Genomic DNA, 19,876 nt, shown 5'->3' on the forward strand with positions numbered 1-19,876 from the left:
GTTTTTAAATCTACCACAAGTGAAAACAACTTCTCCACATCTACCTTGTACAAACCCCCCCCCTTCGTCGTTTTGAAAACCTCCATCAGATTGTCTTCAAAAGAAAATTGGCCTAACTGCTTGTGTCATATGCCATTCGGCTCATCGAGTCCACACCATACCTCCGAAGAGTGTCCCACCCAAACCGTATCCAAACATTTACCACGGGTAATCCACTTAGCCTACACATGTTTGGACTTTGCAATGAAACCGGAGTAAATAGGGAGACAAATGAGCAAATTCCACACACACTCGTCCGAGGGTGGAATCAAACTCGGGTCTCTGGCGCTTGGAGGTAGCAGTGCTTCTAAATCCTTTCGATAAACTGAGCAGACCTAGACAGACGACTCAACACTGATTTGACCAAAATCCCTGTCAATTTTGTTTAAAATTTGTTAATGAGTGGGATCCAGATTTCAGTCACATGGAGCATAGGTTCAGTACGCATGCCTCGTAATCATGCGTTTTTTTTTGGGTAATAGCCAGGAATTAAAAGGGATCATTGCATTGGTAGCTCGCCACTAAATCATTCCCTTGTTTACGGAGTTACAAATGTTGAACATTAAGTCGGTAACAATAGATGCAGGCTCTTGTGGTGCAGCAGTGTTGCCCTTACTTCTGGCCCTGAAAGCCTGCTTTCAAATCCCACTTGCTCCAGCGGTATGCTATAACATGTCTGAGATGGTTGATTTGAAAATACAGTATTTTATTTTCAAATGCAGTCCATGACCAATCAGCCTGAATCGCCCCAGGCTGAAATAGGCGGTGCTTGTCAGACCTGGAACTTGATCCCCATTCACAATAGAAACGTCAAGGACAGAAGTCGTACTTATTTTTCTTTTTTGCCCATTCTCTCCATTACAGCCAATGATTACACTTCAATGTTACTTAATTGTAAAGGTTTTTGAAAAGCGTTATGTAAATGCAGGTATTATTTTAGAGCAACCTGAAAAACTCTACGCCTAAATTCGCACATTCAGAAGTAAAATTCAGAGTGCAGCGCTTGTGTTATTCCCATTCAATCTTAAATCTCTCCAAAATTGACATGATACTCTCTCATGCTCATTAGGATAATTGATTTCCGTTATGAGCTCCTTCGCCCCCCACTAGCGTTGTTAAGGAGTTCCAAACCTAAGTTCCCTCTGACCAGTGTCCATGAAGCACGCAGCTCCTCCTCCTCCTCCTCCTCCTGCACTGACTGACTCATCGCGTTAATTTCATTCCAGCCGCTCATTCCTGAAATTTTTCCTGAACCTGTCACCAGTCTAGTTTCCAAAATACTCCATCTCCAAAAATCCAACTTGGAATGAAAGCTGCAGACAGCCCCCCCCCCCCCCCAAAGCGGTCAGCTTGAACCGGTTACCGATGAACTGCCTCTGCATTGAGTAAAGGTAAGTTTGGGTCAATTGAAACTTTTCTGGTTGCCGGTTGTTGTTTTTCTGTGACAAAGGCAGAAATGTGGCAGGCTGGGCATCGCTCTCATTTCTGACATTTTTGTGCCTGAACTTCCGCATTTCAGAGAAATCCCAGACTCTCTTAACTTTAAATCTTGATTATTAATTATTTTAATAATAAAGACTTGACTCTTTACTTAAAACTCATCATATTCTTGCATTTAGGAAGAGGAAGCAAAACGCGTTTGTTCACAACAGATTTTTTTTAAAAAAAAACAAAGGATTGTGGAAACCAGCCCGGCATCCGAGATTGGTAACTCCACAAATATTTCCGATTTGTAGGTAACTTCTGTTTTATTTTAAATGACTAAAATATTTAAAGTGTATTATTGTATACCGGTCCGCGAGGGGTGGGGAAAGCTGGCGAAGCGAAATCTGAGCCGCCAATGCGGTGGGAATGTTCCTCCTTCGAGCGCAAACAACAGAAAAACTTATTAAAACTTACCCGGTACTTTTGCAAATGTCAGAATGTGTGTGTAGACAGTGTACAAAGTTGTATTCCTGACACGATGGCTATGCAAATAGTTCTCTTCATCTAAGATCTATGCTTGTGGATATTGGTCAACTAGTTTTATAAACGATTAGCAGGTCTTTTAAAAACAAAAAAATCCTTGTGAATATTCTTTCAAGAACTTTAATTGGCTCAAGATCTCTAATTTAAGTTTATTTTAATTTTTCTTTGTTTGAATTCAAATGCAACTAAATGTAATAAATACTTGGTTGGAAATGATCTGTGCTCTGATTCTAAATACCCGTCCTTCTCTCTGCCCTGCATGGATCAGATTTCTCAACTAATTTGTTGAATTGTCTTTGCATCAGCTTCACCTTGTCTTTAACAAGCCATTGTACTAAAGAACAATCACAGTTAAATGCCAAATAATAGGTATTTAAACAAATATATCCATGCTGATTTGTCTCTTGACATACTATCCCTGTTGTTTCATCCCTCAGATAGTGATGCTTCATTATTTAAATTGTAATCTGGGCATTCTCTTACTACAGCAATGTGGAATATTGAGTCACTCATTGCCAATCCACAAGCTGCTCTTATTTGCTTCCATTTTCTCCACTTGTCTTTGGAAGATGCAGTTCAGTGGATGACGGTTTTTCTCCACTACCTCTCTCAAGCATTATCTTAGTGTGTGCTAGTAAATGAATTACAAACTATTTGACTGTAGGCACTATCACAGCCAATAATATTCATACAACCCTTCTATCAGAAATTATTGGAAAATGAGCAGTATGATGTTCAATGTAGATGTGTGAGGTTATCCCTCTTGGACTGAAAAAGGAAAGATCAGAGTACTTTCTAGATGGAATGAAGTTAAATATAATGGCTGTGCAAAGAGACTTGGGTGTTCAGGTGCCTAGATTTTTAAAGATTAGTAAATGTGATAATTAGAGTATGAGAGAAAAACCTGGTGTTACAGTTTTATAGGTATTTTTAAAAAGGAAAATAGTTAAGTGAATTTTTGGCCTGTGTAAAGTGAGTCTGGGGAATTGTTAATGGAAAACATTAAGATGTAAGATGAATTGAGTGGGCATTTTACCTTCAGTGTAAAGGATACAAATAACATTCAAAAATGGCTGTAGATCAGGAAAGAAATAGTTAACGTTTCTGGTCCAGTGATGCTCTTTCAGAATCGGAAATTTAATTTGCCAGGGAAGGACTGGAGCTTTGGGAAGTAAATACTGATATCTTGAAAAGAGTTCATATTACCAAAAGGGCTGTGCTGGAGATCTCCAAATGCATAAAGATGGGTAGATCCCTGGGACCTAATCAGGTGTTTCTCAGAACATTGTGGGAAGCTAAGGAAGAAATTGCTGCGCCCCTTGCTGAGATATTTGTATCACCGATAGCCATGGGTGAGGTGATTGAAGACTGGAGATTGGCTAATGTGGTGCCATTATTTAAGACAGGCTGTAAGAAAAAGTCAGGGATCTATAGACTGGTGAGCCTTGCTTCAGTGATGGGTAAGTTGTTGGAGGGGATTCTGAAGGACAGGATTTACATGCCTTTGGAAAGGCAAGGACTGATTTAGGGATAGTCAACATGGCTTTGTGCCTGGGAAACTGTGCCTCAATGATTGAGGGCAGAGTAGTAGATGTGATCTATATGGACTTCAGTAAGGCATTTGACAAGATTCCTCAGGGTAGACTGGTTAGCAAGGTTATATCACATGGAATAAAGGGAGAACTAGCCATTTGAATACAGAACTGGCTCAAAGGTAGAAGTTGGTGGAGGGTTGCTTTTCAGGCTGGAGGCCTGTGACCAGCAGTGTGCCACTAGGATTGGTGGGTCCACTGTTTTCTTTTTTTCCGGTAATGATTTGGACCTGAACTTAAGAGGTATAGTTAGTAAGTTTGCAGATGATATCAAATTTGGAGGTATAGTGGACAGCAGAGAAGGTTACCTTAGATTACAATGAGATCTTGATCAGATGGGCCAAGGGGTGGCAGATGGAGTTTAATTTAGAATGCAAGGTGCTACATTTTGGAAAGGCAAATCAGGGCTGGACTTGCAGGTTCATAGTTCCTTGAAAGTAGAGTCGCAGGTAGAAAGGATGATGAAAATGGTTTGCTTGCCTTTATTGGATGTGCATTGAGTATAGAGTAGAATAGACTTATAGGAAAGATGTGAAACTTGAAAGGGTTCAGAAAATTTACAAGGATGTTGCCAAGTTTGGAGGATTTGAGCTGTAGGGAGAGTTGAATAGGCTAGGGCTGTTTTCCCTGGAGCGTCGGAGGCTGAGGGGTGATCTTAGAGGTTTATAAAATCATGAGGGGCATGGATAGGATAAATAGACATGGTCTTTTCCCCAGATGGGGGAGTCCAGAACTAGAGGGCATAGGTTTACGGTGAGAGGGGAAAGATATAAGAGACCTACGGGGCAACGTTTTCATGCAGAGGGTGGAATGAGCTGCCAGAGGATGTGGCGGAGGCTGGTACAAATGCAACATTTAAAAGGCACCTGGATGGGTATATGAATAGGAAGGGTTTGGAGGCTTATGAGGCAGGTGCTGGCAGGTGGGACTAGATTGGGTTGGGATATCTGGTTGGTATGGACAAGTTGGACTGAAGGGTCTGTTTCCATGCTGTACATCTCTGACTCTATCTCTGCATGATGAGAGATTGCAAAGCTCTATAATGCAGAGGGATAATGGTATCCCAGTGCATGAGTGGGAAAACATGAGAATACAGCAAGTACACCAGACGAAAAGTGCCATCAGCCCCTTGAGTCTGTTGAATCATTCAATGAGATTACTGATTTGTAGCCTAACGCCATATAGGTGACTTTGGCGCATATTGCTTAATGTAGAGAACAGAAACAGACTGTTCAGACCAAACTGGTCCATGGTGCCCAGTCAGCTAGTTCCAATTGCTCACATCTGGTCCATATCCCTCTTAAACTCTTCCCGTCCATGCTCCTATCCAAATGAGTTTTGAACATTGCTATTGTACCTGCCTCAGCCACTTTCTCTGGCAGCCCATTCTATATGTGAGCTACTGTCTGCTTGAAGAAGTTGCCCCTCAGGTCCTTCTTAAATCCTTCCCCTCACACCCTTAAACTTATGCCCTCTAGTTTTCCCGATCCCTGGGAAAAAGACTATATGCATTCATCCATTCTATGCCCGTCATGATTTTAAACAGCTCAGTCACTTCTCAGTCTCCTATGTTCCAAGCAATAAAGTCCTATCCTGGCAAACCTCTCCCTGTAATTCAGGCCAACTAGTCCTGGCAACATCCTTGTAAATCCTCTTTGCACTCTTTCCAGTTTAACTGTCTTTCCTATACAGGGTGGCCAAAACTGTACACAATACTTCTTCTAAGTGAGTATTCACCAATGTTTTATACAACTGTAACATAATGTCCCAACTCTTATACTGAATGCCTCAATTGATGAAGACCAGCATGCTAAATGCCTTCACCCTGTCTACCTGTAACATTACTTTTGAAGAACCATGTACCTGTACTTGTGGAACAGAGAGACCTAGGAATACAACACTCCTCAAGACCTTACCATTTACTGTATAAGTCCTACCTTGGTTTGACTTTCCAATTACAGAACTTTAAAGTGTGTAGACAAAAAATTGCATCATTATTATTACACAGTTAGAATTTCAAGACAAAATTTCAGCAGCATTGATTTCATGGAAAAAAACCCAACAAGCTTTAAAAGCATCATAATAAATAAACAGGTTAAGAAATAATGGCAGGTGAAATAATACTTCCAAAAGGATTCAATGTCAGAAGATAGGCCAGATCTAATACGGAATTAGTCATTTTGGAGAAAAGTTCTTGAAATACAGAATTGCTTCAAAATTCAACACTTAAGTCTGACGCTGACCAAAGCAACACACTATTGCATCCAGCATGCTAAGAATTAGTGTCAGTGCTATAGAACAACAAAGCTTTACAAGTGCCCAGCTATGACAAAAGAATGCTACCCAGTGAAAAGCCAATTGTTTACTCATAAAGAAAAAGCTTGATGTGGTTGGATTTCTTCCTTTAGAAAATATACCCAGTGCATTCCAAGGGGAAAATGGGGTCCAATTGATTTCAAATTTGACAAAGCATATTTCAATGATCAGCTTGGTAATTTTGAGCTTGATACAAGCATGAGTCTCTCTCTTATCAAATCAAATACCATGGCTGGAGGAGCAAAAGACACAACCTATAGAATCATTTTCAACATTGCAGGTATATTACACGCAACACTACAGTATAAAGTGTCAAACTGAGGAGGATGCTATATCATTTATAATCAGGAAGCTTCCCCCTTAAGCAACAAAGTGAGTTTTGCCATCAGTCTTTTCAAACAAATAAGACAACTGGAGGTGCATTAGGATAGGTTCTTCTTCTTGAGGGGATGCTGAGTCATTCATTGGATTGGACAAACCCAACTCTGAATACAGCATCAAACTTTCAGAGTTCCCTACAGACCAGAGTTGTCCGTCTGGATTTGAAAATCATAGTTTGCTTTTTAAGGGTGAAAGAGGAAAGCCAGAGAATTAAACACCAGTTAGCCTAACATCTGTGGTGGGGAAAATGTTGAAGTTTTATAACTGAAGATGTGTAACTGAGCACCACAAAATTTTCAGTTAAATGTTCACTGAGAACTAGCATGGATTAATGATGGGTAGGTCATGCCTGACAAACCTCATTAAACTTTTTTGAAGTGTTGACTACAGTCGTAGGATCTTTAAAGATCAAAGAGGTGGTCTTTGTGTTGAACCACAGGAGATGGGAGAGATAATAAATGTATGTCTATGAATGTTTATAAGGACTTTCACAAGGCATTTGATAAAGTCTCAGAAGAGACTATTAACTAAGATAGAAGCCTATGGAGCTGAGGGTAAACTGCTGACGTGACTGGGAAATTCATTGAATGGCAGACTACAGAAAGTAGGGATAATGGGTAGGTACTCAAATTGGTGGGATGTGACCAGTGATGTCACACATGAATCTATTACAGCCTTAATTATTCACTAGTTATTAATAACTTGGACAATGGCATAGAAAGTCATATCTCCAGGTTTGCTGATGACAAACAGTTAGGTGGTGTTGTAGACAAAGGAATACTCGGTCTAGTTAAATAGGTAAAACTGTGGCAGATGGAGCTCAATGTAGACAAATGTGAGGTTATTCATCTTGGACTGAAAAAGGAAAGATCAGGGTACTTTCGAGATGATATGAAGTTTAATATAATGGCTGCCCAAAGAGATTTGGGCGTTTGGGTGCATATATTTTTAAGATGCGTGATACAGAAAATAATGAAGAAGGCTAATTGATTGCTGACCTTTAAACTCCAAACATCTGGATATAAGGATGCAGAAGTTATGCTTCAAATAAACAAAACCATGGTTAAAACCCTACTTGGAGTACTAGAGCAATCAGAGTACCACAATTTAGGAAGGATATATTGGCCTTGTAGGTTTATAAGAATGTCAGAGTCATACAGCGTGGAAAAACAAGCTCTTCTGTCCAGCCAGTCCGTGCTGACCTGTTTCCGCATTAAACTAGTCCCACCTGCCTGCACTTGGCCCATATCCCTTCAAATGTTTTTTATTCATGTACTTATCTAAGTGTCATTTAAACATTGTAACTGTACCTGTATCCATCACTTCCACTCATGAACCACTCTGTTTAAAAATAAAGTTGCCCCCATGTCTTTTTAAAAATCTTTCTCCTCATCTTTTAAAACTATGCCCCCCCCCCCAGTTTTGAAATCCCTCATCCTAGGGAAAAGACAACTGCCATTCACCTTATTTATACCCCTTATGATTTTATAAACCTCGATAAGGTCACCATCAAATTCCTAAGCTCCAGTGGAAAGTATCCCAGTCTATTCAACCTCTCCTTATAACTCAAAACCTCCATTCTTGCAACATCCTAGTAAATCTTTTCTGAACCTTCTCCTAATTAATAATATCCTTCCTATAACAGGGTGACCAGAACTGGACGCATTATTCCAGCAGAGACCTCACCAACATCCTGTACAACTTCAATATGACACCCCAAGCCCTATGGTCAAAGGACTCGGCAATTAATGCAAGCATGCTAAACACCGCCTTAACCACCCTGTCTATCTGTGACACAAACTTCAAAGAATTATGTACCTGAACCCTTAAGTGTCTCTGATCTACAACACTATCCAAGGCCCTATTTTTAATTGTATAAATCCTGCCCTTGTTTGTTTTATCAAAATGCAATAACTCGCATTTATCCAAATTAACCTCCTGTCTGCTATTCCACTGTCCGTTGACCCATTTGATCTTTTTTTGTAATCTTTGATACTGTTCTTCATTGTCCACTATACCACCAATTTTGGGGTCATCTACAAATTTACTGACTATGCCTTCTATATTCTTATCTAAATCATTTATACAAATGACAAATAAAAGTAGACCCAGTACCAAGGGTGTGGAACACCACTGGTCACAAGCTTCCAGTCAAAGAAACAACCCTTCACCACCACTGTCTCTTGCCATTAAGCCAATTTTATACAGTATCCAATTGGCAAACTCACTCTGAATCCCACGAGATCTAATTTTACTAATTAATCTGCCATGTGAAACTTTGCCAAGTAAACCATGTCTATCGCTCTGCCTTCATCAATCTTCTTGGTTACTTCCTCAAAAAACACAATCGAGTTTGTGAAACACAAGTTCCCTCACACACAACCATGCTGACTATCCTCAATCATTGCTTGCCTCTCCAAATGCCTATAAATCCTATCTTTCTGATTCGGTTCCACCAACTTCCTACCACCAAATTCGGACTCTCAGGTCTATAGTTCCCAGGCTTCTCTTTACCTCCTTCCTTAAACAAAGGCAGAACGTTAGCCACTCCAGTCCTCTGGCACCTCACCCATAGTTATAGATGATACAAATATTTCTGCAAAAGGTCTCTCAATTTCCTCCCTAACTTCCCACAAAATCCTGGGATACACTAGATCAGGTCCTTTTTATTTTTTCTAAGACCTCCAGCACTACTACTCCTGCAATGTGAACCTCAATATTTATTCCTAAATTCTTTAGCCTCCATTTCTTTCTCCACAGTAAAAGCTTATGTAAAATATTCATTTAATGTCTCTCCCATTTTTTGAGGTTCAACACAACCATGACCTCTTGAGTTTAAGGGCCCGTCTCTCTCTAGTTGCTTTCTTGTACTTTGTAGAATCTCCTTTTAGGTTATCCTTGACTTTATCTGCCAAGGCTATTTCATTCTCTCTTTGCCTTCCTAATCTCCCTCTTAAGAATGCTCCTACATTTCAAGAGATTCATTTGCTATCTGGACTTCAGGATTAAGTTATGAAGACAGATTATGGAAATTAAACTTGTTTTCTCCAGAATTTAGAAGGTTATGAGGTGATCTGATCAAAGTCTTCAAGATATTAACAGGAAAAGACAGGTTAGATAAAGATAAACTGTTTCCACTGTTTGGAGATTCTGGGACTAGGGGCATAGTCTGGCCGTCAAAGGCCAGACCATATAGGAGACCCTATTAGGAAGGATGTCTACACCCAAACTGTGCTGGCGGTTTGGGACTCTTTCATAAATGGCAGTGGATGGTGGATCAAGTACTAGTTTTAAATTAGAAATGGATCACCTTTTCTGTTAAGCGAAGGTATTGAGCGATATGAGCCAAAGGTTAGACCACAAATCAGCAATGGTCTCATTAAATGGCAGAACAGACTGATGGTGCTGAATGGCCTACCTCTATTCCTATGCAACAAGATATGACTAATATGTGGTAGCCATATGTCAAAATGAGTGATTTTTACGTTTTGAGAGAAATAAGAGCGTAACAAAGATGATACTACAAAACAAAACTTAGATGGGCGGCACGATGGCTCAGTGGTTAGCACTACTGCCTCACAGCACCAGGGGCCGGAGTTCGATTCCTGCCTCCGGTGACTGTGCAAACTCCACCCAGACACACTCCCTGTGTCTGTGTGGGTTTCCTCCGGGTGCTCCGGTTTCCTCCCACAATCCAAAGATGTGCTGTTCAGGTGAATTGCCCATAGTGTTAGGTGCATTAGTCGAGGTAAATATAGGGTGGGTTACTCTTCAGAGGGTCGGTGTGGATTTGTTGGGCCGATGTGCCTGTTTCCATACTGTAGGGAATCTAATCCATTATAGAGAAATGAGTGTATGAAAACAAAGCTGGCTAAAGTGAATTGGCAAATTTAGATAAAAGGATAGGTTAATGGAGATGCAGTGGCAGGTATTCAAGGTGATATTTCACAATACAAAGCACAGCTACATTTCAAAGAGTAATAAAAATTCCAAGAAATGGACCCACTTTTTTGGTAAATTAGAAACTTTAAAGATAGTAACAATCTTCCTTTTTTAAACAAAGTACATAATTCTCCTATGGTAGTAGGTCAGAAGACTGGATAGAATATAAAATCAACAAAACTGACCAAAAAGAGGATAGAAAATTCCAGTAGAAGTGAAAGCTGGCCAATTTTTTTTTTTAGAAGGAGGGTCTAAAAGTATTTAGTTAATAAGGTGAGCAGTGGTCCCACAAAAAGTGAGACTGGACAATTGATTATAGAAATGGCAGATTAATTGAACAGATTTTGCATTAGTCGTCTTATGCTGTGACAAATCTCCGGAGCAGGCGAGACTTTAACCTGGATTTTTTGGCTCCGAGGTAGGTGCACTATACCACAAGAGGCCCACTCTTAGAGTCATATGGATGTACAGCGTGGAAACAGGCCCTTCGGTCCAATTTGTCCATGCTGACCTGATATTCTAAATTAATCTAGTCCTATTTGCCAGCATTTGGCCCATATTGTTCTAAACCATTCCTATTAGTATAGCATCCAATTAAATGTTGTAATTGTACCAACCTCCTCCACTTTCTTTGGCAGCTCATTCCATACATGCACTACCCTCTGGAAAACGTTGCCCCTTAGGTCTGTTCTAAATTTTTCCCCTCTCGTCCTAAAGCTATGCCCCCTTGTTTTGAACTCCCCTCACCCATTGAAAAGACCTTTATGTATTTACCCTATTTATGCACGTCATGATTTTATATGCTTCTATAAGATCACCCCTCTGTGTCTGACGCTCCAGGGAAAACTGCCCCAGCCTATTCAGCGTCTCCCTATACCTCAAACCCTCCAACCCTGGCAACTTCCTTGTAAATTTTTTCTGAACCCTTTCAAGTTTCACAACACTCTTCCAATAGGAGGGAGACCAGAATTGCACACAGTATTCCAAACGTGGCCTAACCAGTGTGCTGTACAGCAGCAACATGACCTCCCAACTCCTACACTTCATGCACTGACCAATTAAGGAAGGCATCCCAAACGCTGCCTTCACCCTATTTATCTGTGACTCCACTTTCATGATAGAAAATACAAGTAACATCCCAGCAGTTGAAATGGAAAGAAGGGAGGAAGTCGGAAAACACACAATCATCTAGGAAATGATATGGAGTAAATTGTTGGGGCTGCAGGCTGACAGAAACATGGGTCCAGATGGACTTAAGATCCTAGGATAAAAGAAAATGGCTAGTGAGATAGTGAATGCATTGGTTTTAATTTTCCAAAACTTGATTTGTAGATAGTTCCATTAGATTGGAAGATAATAAATGTTATTCCTTTATCTTTAAAGAAAGAGAGAAATAGCAAAAAAATGACAGACCATTAGAGCTTAATAACAGTCATAGGGATAATGTCATAACTTATTATGAAAAAAGTTATAACTGGGCACTTGGATAAGTTCGAGATAATCAGGCAGAATCAACATGACTTTGCAGAAGAGAAATCATGTTGGCCAATCTGTTAGAGTTCTTTGAGGCAATACAGGCTGTTTGGTGGGGAACTGGTGGGCATGCTGTACTTATTTGATGTGGAAAATAAAAGCTTATGGTGTAAGGGATAGCATCTTGGCATGGATGAAATTTTCTCTGGCTAAGAGGAAATGGTGGCTAAAGTCTTTTTTAGTTGTAAGATGTAATGAGTAGTGTACTGCAGGGATCCATGCTGAATCGCTACTGTTTTCTATTTATATAAATGACTTGGATGATGGGATTGTTGCCAAATCTGCTGATCATACAAGGATAGTTAGGAAAGTAAGTTGTGAAGAAGACGCATGGAGGTTATGAAAAGATAGGTTATGAGTCGGCAAAAATATAGCAAATGGAGCGTAATACATGAAAATGAAATTCTTCAATTTGGCAGGAAAAGTGAAAAAACAGTATATTATCTAAATGGTGAGGGCTCTGAGGTGCAGAGGCATCTGGATATCCTAGTGCATGAATCATAAGATTTAATATGCAGGTATAGCAAGAAATTAAGAAAACTGAATGAATATTGCCATTTATCATGGGAGTTGAACTCAGCAAGTAAGGAGGTTATGCTTCAGTTATACAGGATACTGATGGACTGCATTTAGATTACTGTGTATGGCATTAGTCACCTTAGTTAGGGAAAGATGTGAATATACTGGAGGAAGATCAGAGACAACTAGCCCTGGGAATGAAGAAAGGTTGGACAGGCTAAAATTGAATCTACCAGAGTATAGAGTCAGAGGTAACTTTTTTTTATTAAAAGATGCAAGGTCCTGCGGATTTTGACAGGGTAGGTGTGGAGATTGATGCCTGTGTGGAATCTAGAGCTAGGGTCCCCGTTTAAATGCCATTCCTTCACCACTTTTTCAGGAATGGCATCCTTGAATATTTTTAAGGCAGAGATAGATGGATTCTTAACTTTTCACCCTTTTATTTATCAAGGTGGTGGGGACATAGATTTGTTTTGCAGTTAGATCAGCTATGATTCTCCTTCTAGAATGATGGAGGAGCCTGATGGGACTTCTGTTCCTAGTTTGTATGTTCATGTGAGGTGTGCCTACGAGACCAAATATCTGCAGAGGAAGCTATAAACTGTGACAGACACACTGTTCAGAGTGACTATCAACTGTCATAGAATGACTGAGCAATTCTTGAAGTGATTGAATTATTTACTCAGGCCTCATCGAACCACTGGCAAGGAATCTAAAACTGGCTCAATCAAATAAAACTGTAACAAAAGAGCAGAGAATGTGCTGTCATTTAGCGACATTGTGTTCAAGGCTGACCAGATCAAAGCCTCGTCTGCTGGTCATGAAGAATTACTTTTAGCATTGATAACATTTCACAATTGTTGATGATTTGCTGGTGTTTAATGAAAGGCTGATATTACCAACTTCGTTGTTGGTCGGTATCCGAGACAAGCACACGTGGGCATTACCAAATACAAAGCCTAGACGCGGGTGTCAGTATATTGGTCAGGGATCTCAAAGGAAATTGCTCTCATCACTGGTGCAATTTGGACTATCGACAGACTTAGCAGAGAGAGATGCTATGTTTCACCACCAAACCACTGAAGCAAATGAGAATTGATCTGTTTGTTCAATGGATGGTTTTGATTATTGCTGTTGACTATTTTTCACGGTAGATGTAGGCTAAAAACATGTTATCCTCCACCACTATAGAAGCAGTTGTCAGGATCTTGCCTGAAATTTTCCCTATATATGGGATCCCTGACATGGTTGTGTCAGAAATTGGACCGCAGTTTGCCCAAAAATATTTCTGCCAGTTTGCAGCCACTTTAGATTTGGACATGTAACCAGCTCGCTGAGATACATACAGCATAATGAGGAAGCCGAATGTGGGGTCCAGACAGACAAGTCTCTTTTGAAGGAAAATGCTGACTTTTTTACAATATTGTTTAAATTACCCAGCCATCCCCATTCCAGTTTGGTTTATTGCCATCAGAATTGCTCAAGATATGAAAACTGGAGAGTCTATTCCCTATCCGATCAAGGAGGTACTATAGCTGAGACCATGGGACTATATAAAAATGTTTGCCAAAATAAAAAAAAAAGTCTTAACCAGTCAGCAGGCTGCTAACAACAACATGTTTCATTTGCATGATGGCTACCGCACTTGGGCATAGGGCAGCAGGTGTAGATAAGAGACCCCAATAGCAATGGGACAGATATCCCAAGATTCGATTGACGAGCAATGATCATATGTTGTCCATAGATGACTTGAAAAAAGTTCTGGGATTTGCATATTAATCAATTGAAACTTATATCCCCATTCTAAGTGATTAAAGACTTAACAGCAATCTAGGTTTGTCCAACACATCACGTCAGTTGTATGACACTTTGATCTTTTACTACAAATTCTGTCTCCTATGATCCTGCCCCACTTGACAAAGGCGCAGTGCTCTGAAAGCTTGTACTTTTGAATAAACCTGTTGGATTATAACCTGGTGTTGTCTGAATAATAAATCAAATCAGTCATTCAACACTTGGGGGTGAACCCAGTGAACAATGTCATAATGGTGATGATTTGCAGATCAATACAGTCAAGATCAGAATTGAGGCTACAATCCACAATCCAAAGAACTACCAATCTTCTAAGTTGGAAGACTATGCATTCTGGAAGATGTGTGAAACCTCCAGACTGTCTGAATTTTTGAAGTCACAGACTTGTGCAGACAGTGTGTGGAAGGTCAGGCAGTGATTACCGTAGAAATGGATAAAACCATTAACTTTTATAAATTTTAATTATGGGTTTTTTAAAAAACTTGAAATCTTATGTTAACATGGCTTTGGAAGATTTGATGTTGAAATTGCATTAAGCTCCATTTAGTCTATGGGTAGAATCTTGGGGAATTGCACACAAAAGCACTAGGATCAGGAGTAGGCCGTCTCCCCCTTCTAGCCTGCTCTTCCATTCAATAAGATCATGGCTGATCATTTTGTGGCCTCAGCTCCAATAATGCACCCTCTCACATAACCCTTAATTCCTTTACTGTTCAAAAAATTATCTATCTTTGCTTTAAAAACATTCAATGAGGAAGCCTCAACTACTACATTGGGCAGGGAATTCCAACGGTTTACAACCCTCTGGATGAAGAAGTTCCTTCTCAATTCAGGCCTAAATCTGCTCTGCCTAATTTTGAGGTTATGCCCTCTTGTACTATTTTCACCCACCAGCGGAAACATTCTCTCTACTTCTACCTTCTGTATTTCCCTTCGTAATTTTATGTTTCTATAAGATCCTCCCTCATTCTTCTAAGGTTCAATGGAGACAGACATGTTATCTGTGGCACCTGATAGTCTTGTAATTATGTCTAATGTGACAAAGTAATTTCTATCAATTTTGTTATGCAATAACCTGCTCTTGTTAAATAAATTTGATGATTTGGAGATGCCGGTGTTGGACTGGGGTGTACAAAGTTAAAAATCACACAACACCAGGTTATAGTCCAACAGGTTTAATTGGAAGCACACTAGCTTTCGGAGCGTCGCTCCTTCATCAGGTGGCTGTGGAGGATTGTGCCTTACAATTGTGTTCTCCATAACCACCTGATGAAGGAACAACACTCTGAAAGCTAATGTTTCCAATTAAACCTGTTGGACTATAAACTTATTATGTAAAGGCATTTTCTTTTTAAAAGGGGTAAAAACAATGACTGCAGAAGCTGGAAACCAGATTCTGGATTAGAGTGGTGCTGGAAAAGCACAGCAGTTCAGGCAGCATCCGAGGAGCAAGAAAATCGATGTTTCAGGCAAAAGCCCTTCATTCCTGATGAAGGGCTTTTGCCCGAAACATCGGTTTTCCTGCTCCTCGGATGCTGCCTGAACTGCTGTGCTTTTCCAGCACCACTCTAATCCATTTTCTTTTTAAGACTTATCAGTGATCTGTGTGTGAAATGCCTCACTGAGAACACTGAAAATCAAGCTCACCTGTGCCCCCAATCCCCCAATTCCTGGAGTCATATCGAAAGGTAAAGATTTTATCAAAGTAGGCACATATTCTTCAGTTTAAATGTCTGCTTAGATCCAGGTGAACAGAAAACACAGACCAGGCTTTTGTACTTAACAAGAATTACTATTTTTTTTATAAACAAATAGATTCTAGCTACAGATTTAAAAATGTACTATGACATATAATGCTACTAGTTAAAGCTCTAAGCCTCTTTTAAATCTTCTATACACATGTGCACACAGAGACAGACTAACATTGATTTTATTGGTGTCAGGCCAAACTGAGAAGATGGCTTCTGTCCACAGAACTATTGGGTTCACTGAAGTGATCTTTAGTTTCCTGGACTTAGCATCTCTCTTCTTCAGGTATTCCTTGAAAGAGGGTCTGAGCAACCCCCGTTTGCAAATTAAGACTCTGCTTTAACTAGTTGCTTTTAATGAATAAACTGGCTTTATTCAGGCTTTAGGTTTTTTAGAGAGAAAGACCGACTCCACTTCCCCTTCAGAGGTGTGACAGCTACTGGCCATGTCATCTAACATTTTCTTCATAAGAATGAAAAGGGAAATTGGTGGCACCATGGTCAACCACCCAGTGACCAATAACAAGGAAGCCCATTAACCTGCTCAGGAAAAGCAGTTTTCCTAGTTGACTATCCATCACTTTTCCCTGAAATCTTCCAAATCTTTTCCTTTTCAGGATTTGGAGATGCCGGTGTTGGACTGGGGTGTACAAAGTTAAAAATCACACAACACCAGGTTATAGTCCAACAGGTTTATTTGGAAGCACTAGTTTTCGGAGCGCTGCTCCTTCAGGTGGTTGTGGAGAATAAGATCATAAGACACAGAATTTATAGTAAAAGTTTAGTGTGATGTAACTGAAAAGGACCTGGATTGTTTAAGTCTCATCTTTTGGAATGAACATGTTGGTTTCAGTTCTTTCATGTGTAAATCGCAGAACATTTAAAAGTTACATTCTCAAGTGAACTTTAACTATTGGTGTCATGTCGGCCTCTCACGGACTTGTACCCTTTAACACTCACACAGATACACACACTCTCTCAGAGACAGACACTCATAACCCTCACCCCACACACACGTTCGAGGGGTGAATTTGTAATTGCAGAATTACAGTTTACTTTGCTCAAAAACTGCATGAATCCATGTAAGATTCTGTAAATCTTGCAGACAATGGTCAGACTGATTCTAATCTAAAAATTGGATTTACAGAATCTTACATGGATTCATGCAGTTTTTGAGCAAAGTAAACTGTAATTCTGCAATTACAAATTCACCCCTCGAACGTGTGTGTGGGGTGAGGGTTATGAGTGTCTGTCTCTGAGAGAGTGTGTGTATCTGTGTGAGTGTTAAAGGGTACAAGTCCGTGAGAGGCCGACATGACACCAATAGTTAAAGTTCACTTGAGAATGTAACTTTTAAATGTTCTGCGATTTACACATGAAAGAACTGAAACCAACATGTTCATTCTAAAAGATGAGAGACTTAACAAACAATGCAGGTCTTTTTCAATATATAATTTCAGGTACATCACACAGTAAACTTTTTTTGCTATAAATACTGACTTATGATCTTGTACTCCACAACCACGTGATGAAGAAGCAGCGCTCCAAAACCTTTCAAATAATTGTCTAATTCTCTCTTCAGAGCCACAGTTGAATCTGCATCAACCACACTAGTGCATTCCAGATACTCTCACTTGCTGCATTTTTCTAAAGGGTTTTCCTCATGTCACTGTCTCTTTGCTAATCACCTTCAGTTGTGTCCACTGGTTCTGGATAATTAGTGACAATTTAAACTAACAACATACGAGAGCTGAAAAGGAAACAACCTCTTCGGTCTTTCCTAATAGATGGAAGCTTTCAGTTCATCATTCCTGTAAATATTGCATCTGTTCCAGTAAATTGTCTGATACTACTGTTTGAAAGCTGTTATGTTTAAAAATGAATGGCAGCATGTGTTTATATCCGGCTCTCTGGTTTAGAAAGGCAGAATGATGGATGCATCCAACAATGGTGCCACGTGATCTTTTATATCCACCTGGCACCTCCAGACTGAAGTTTCACCTGAAAGACAGGACTCCAACAAAGCAGTGCTCCTTCACGACTGCGCTGGAATGTTAGCCTTTTTTGTATTCAAATCTTGGAGTAAGATTAAGACTAAAACATACAACCTTGTGATTCCGAGACACGTGCGCTATCAATTGAACCACAGCAGACAAAAAGTTTCTGGTGACCATGGGTAAAAAAAAGTTTCTGGATTGCATGGTGCTCTAACTATAACTTCTTTATTTACTACATAAAGACGGTGCTTAATTTTGTATTATTACGACTGAAAATAATATTTTTGTTCGTTGGTCTTTTAATCGAGAATATTTTGCAAGTTTGTAACAAATTGAAGTTTGTTTTTAATTGATTAAAGAACGCAAATGATACCAGCCGGCAGCTGTCAGCACGCGGTCCCAGCGCTGTTGAGTGACTTTGCTTGTTGTCAGCTTGCACTTTCCAGGCTGCACTTTGACTGTGCTCCAATTAAGATCTGCAACAGGTGGTGTTAGTCTGGGTTAGCAGCTGTTCAGAATGAGATGCTAAAGAAGGACTGCCTGTAAAAATAATTTCTTCACAATGCCCTTCGCTGCTATTCGGTTAGGCACCAGCTACACGTACCTTGTATCAGAACACACTCAGATGTGCTAAAACTGCTGATCACAACATCATTTGTTTAAGGGCCACCCATTTGTAGCTTGGGTTTCAACAAAGAGCAAAAGCAGATGTTTGAAACCTTCATTCTGTGCCCATTGTGAAGAGCCTTCAGAAGTATAACATTAGATTAGATTCTGTTTTAAAGTATCTGCTATTGAAAGAGTATTTTTAGGTTATAAACAGGCAGTTTTTCTATTATGCAGTGATCGCGTTCGTATGCAAGCCCGCATTATAGAAAAATTGCACTTTAGAAACAGCACTTGAAGTATTGGTGATGTAATCATGTTACAGCCAACACGTTTCAAAAATTTGCACTTTGAAAACATGTCCCTAATTCTTCAACCACGTTACAGCGAACTCGCATTAAGAAAACGCAAGTTATAGCAGAACCACCTGTAGTACCAGGGTGGCACACTAGTGGGAGCAGGTCTGGCATTCGAGTTAAGAACATTTTGAGTATACAAATTAGTGTAACAGTATTGAGGAGTTTTTGTTTAACCTTCCAGGATACTGTGATTCACTGGACAATCTCATTGTGCATATGTCCTATAATCTATCCCTCCACCTCTGTACTGCACGATACAAAACTTTTACTGAAACAAACGCCCATTAACTTCGCAGGGTATTCATAGTCTCTAATACCAAAATCCAAATATGGCATCTGTTCCCTGAGTAATTAAGGATTTGTGCCACAATGTGTATTTATACAGCTCCTTTAATAGCATACAATGTTCCAACACACTTTTTGATCTTAACCCAGAGAGTAGTGGAAATCTGGAATGTATTGCCTGAGTGTAATTGAAGCAGGAAATCTCAACATTTTAAAAGTACTTGGATGAGTACTTGATGTCATAACATTCAAGGCTATGGGCTGAGTGCTACAAAGAAGGGTAGATTTTGTCAGTGCAAATGCATTAGGCTGTGCTATATGATCCTAAGGAGTACAGGTGGGAAAATTTGAGTTATGGTCTCAATCAGATCAGCCAGGAAATTTAGTTAATGACTGCGCAGGCTCAGTGACTGAATGGTCTACTCTTCCTATTTCCGATCTTTTACATTGTTGAAACTAATTACCTCATTTTCCCTTTATTATACTCTATCTGCCATCTTGCTGCCAAGTCTTAATTTGTTTGACCCATTTGCACACTTTTGGCTGCGTTTTCCTGTAATGTCATAATCTCAATGTCAGAAATGTTTGCAGGTCCCAAGCCCATTTAGATTAGATTACTTACAGTGTGGAAACAGGCCCTTCGGCCCAACAAGTCCACACCGACCCGCCGAAGCGCAACCCACCCATACCCCTACCTTTACCCCTTTAACCTAACACTACGGGCAATTCAGCATGGCCAATTCACCTGACCCGCACATCTTTGGACTGTGGGAGGAAAC

The 19,876-nt window shown here is 39.9% G+C and overlaps 1 protein-coding gene across 6 annotated transcripts in view; it reads left to right on the forward strand.

Annotated features, from left to right (window-relative positions):
- Nucleotides 1-595: 595 nt before the first annotated feature.
- Nucleotides 596-19,876, forward strand: part of LOC122542064 (transcriptional enhancer factor TEF-1-like) — a 91,259-nt gene continuing 71,978 nt past the window's right edge. For 3 of the 6 annotated variants that reach the window (XM_043679350.1, XM_043679354.1, XM_043679353.1), the window contains exons 1-2: nt 596-1,430; nt 1,659-1,775. The gene's annotated coding sequence lies outside the window, so the exon portion shown is untranslated. The remainder of the gene's footprint in view (nt 1,431-1,658; nt 1,776-19,876) is intronic. The other 3 variants (XM_043679352.1, XM_043679356.1, XM_043679351.1) reach the window with 3 other exon arrangements.

This window comes from Chiloscyllium plagiosum, chromosome 39 (assembly GCF_004010195.1).
Source record: "Chiloscyllium plagiosum isolate BGI_BamShark_2017 chromosome 39, ASM401019v2, whole genome shotgun sequence".
NCBI classification, from domain to species: Eukaryota; Metazoa; Chordata; class Chondrichthyes; order Orectolobiformes; family Hemiscylliidae; genus Chiloscyllium; species Chiloscyllium plagiosum.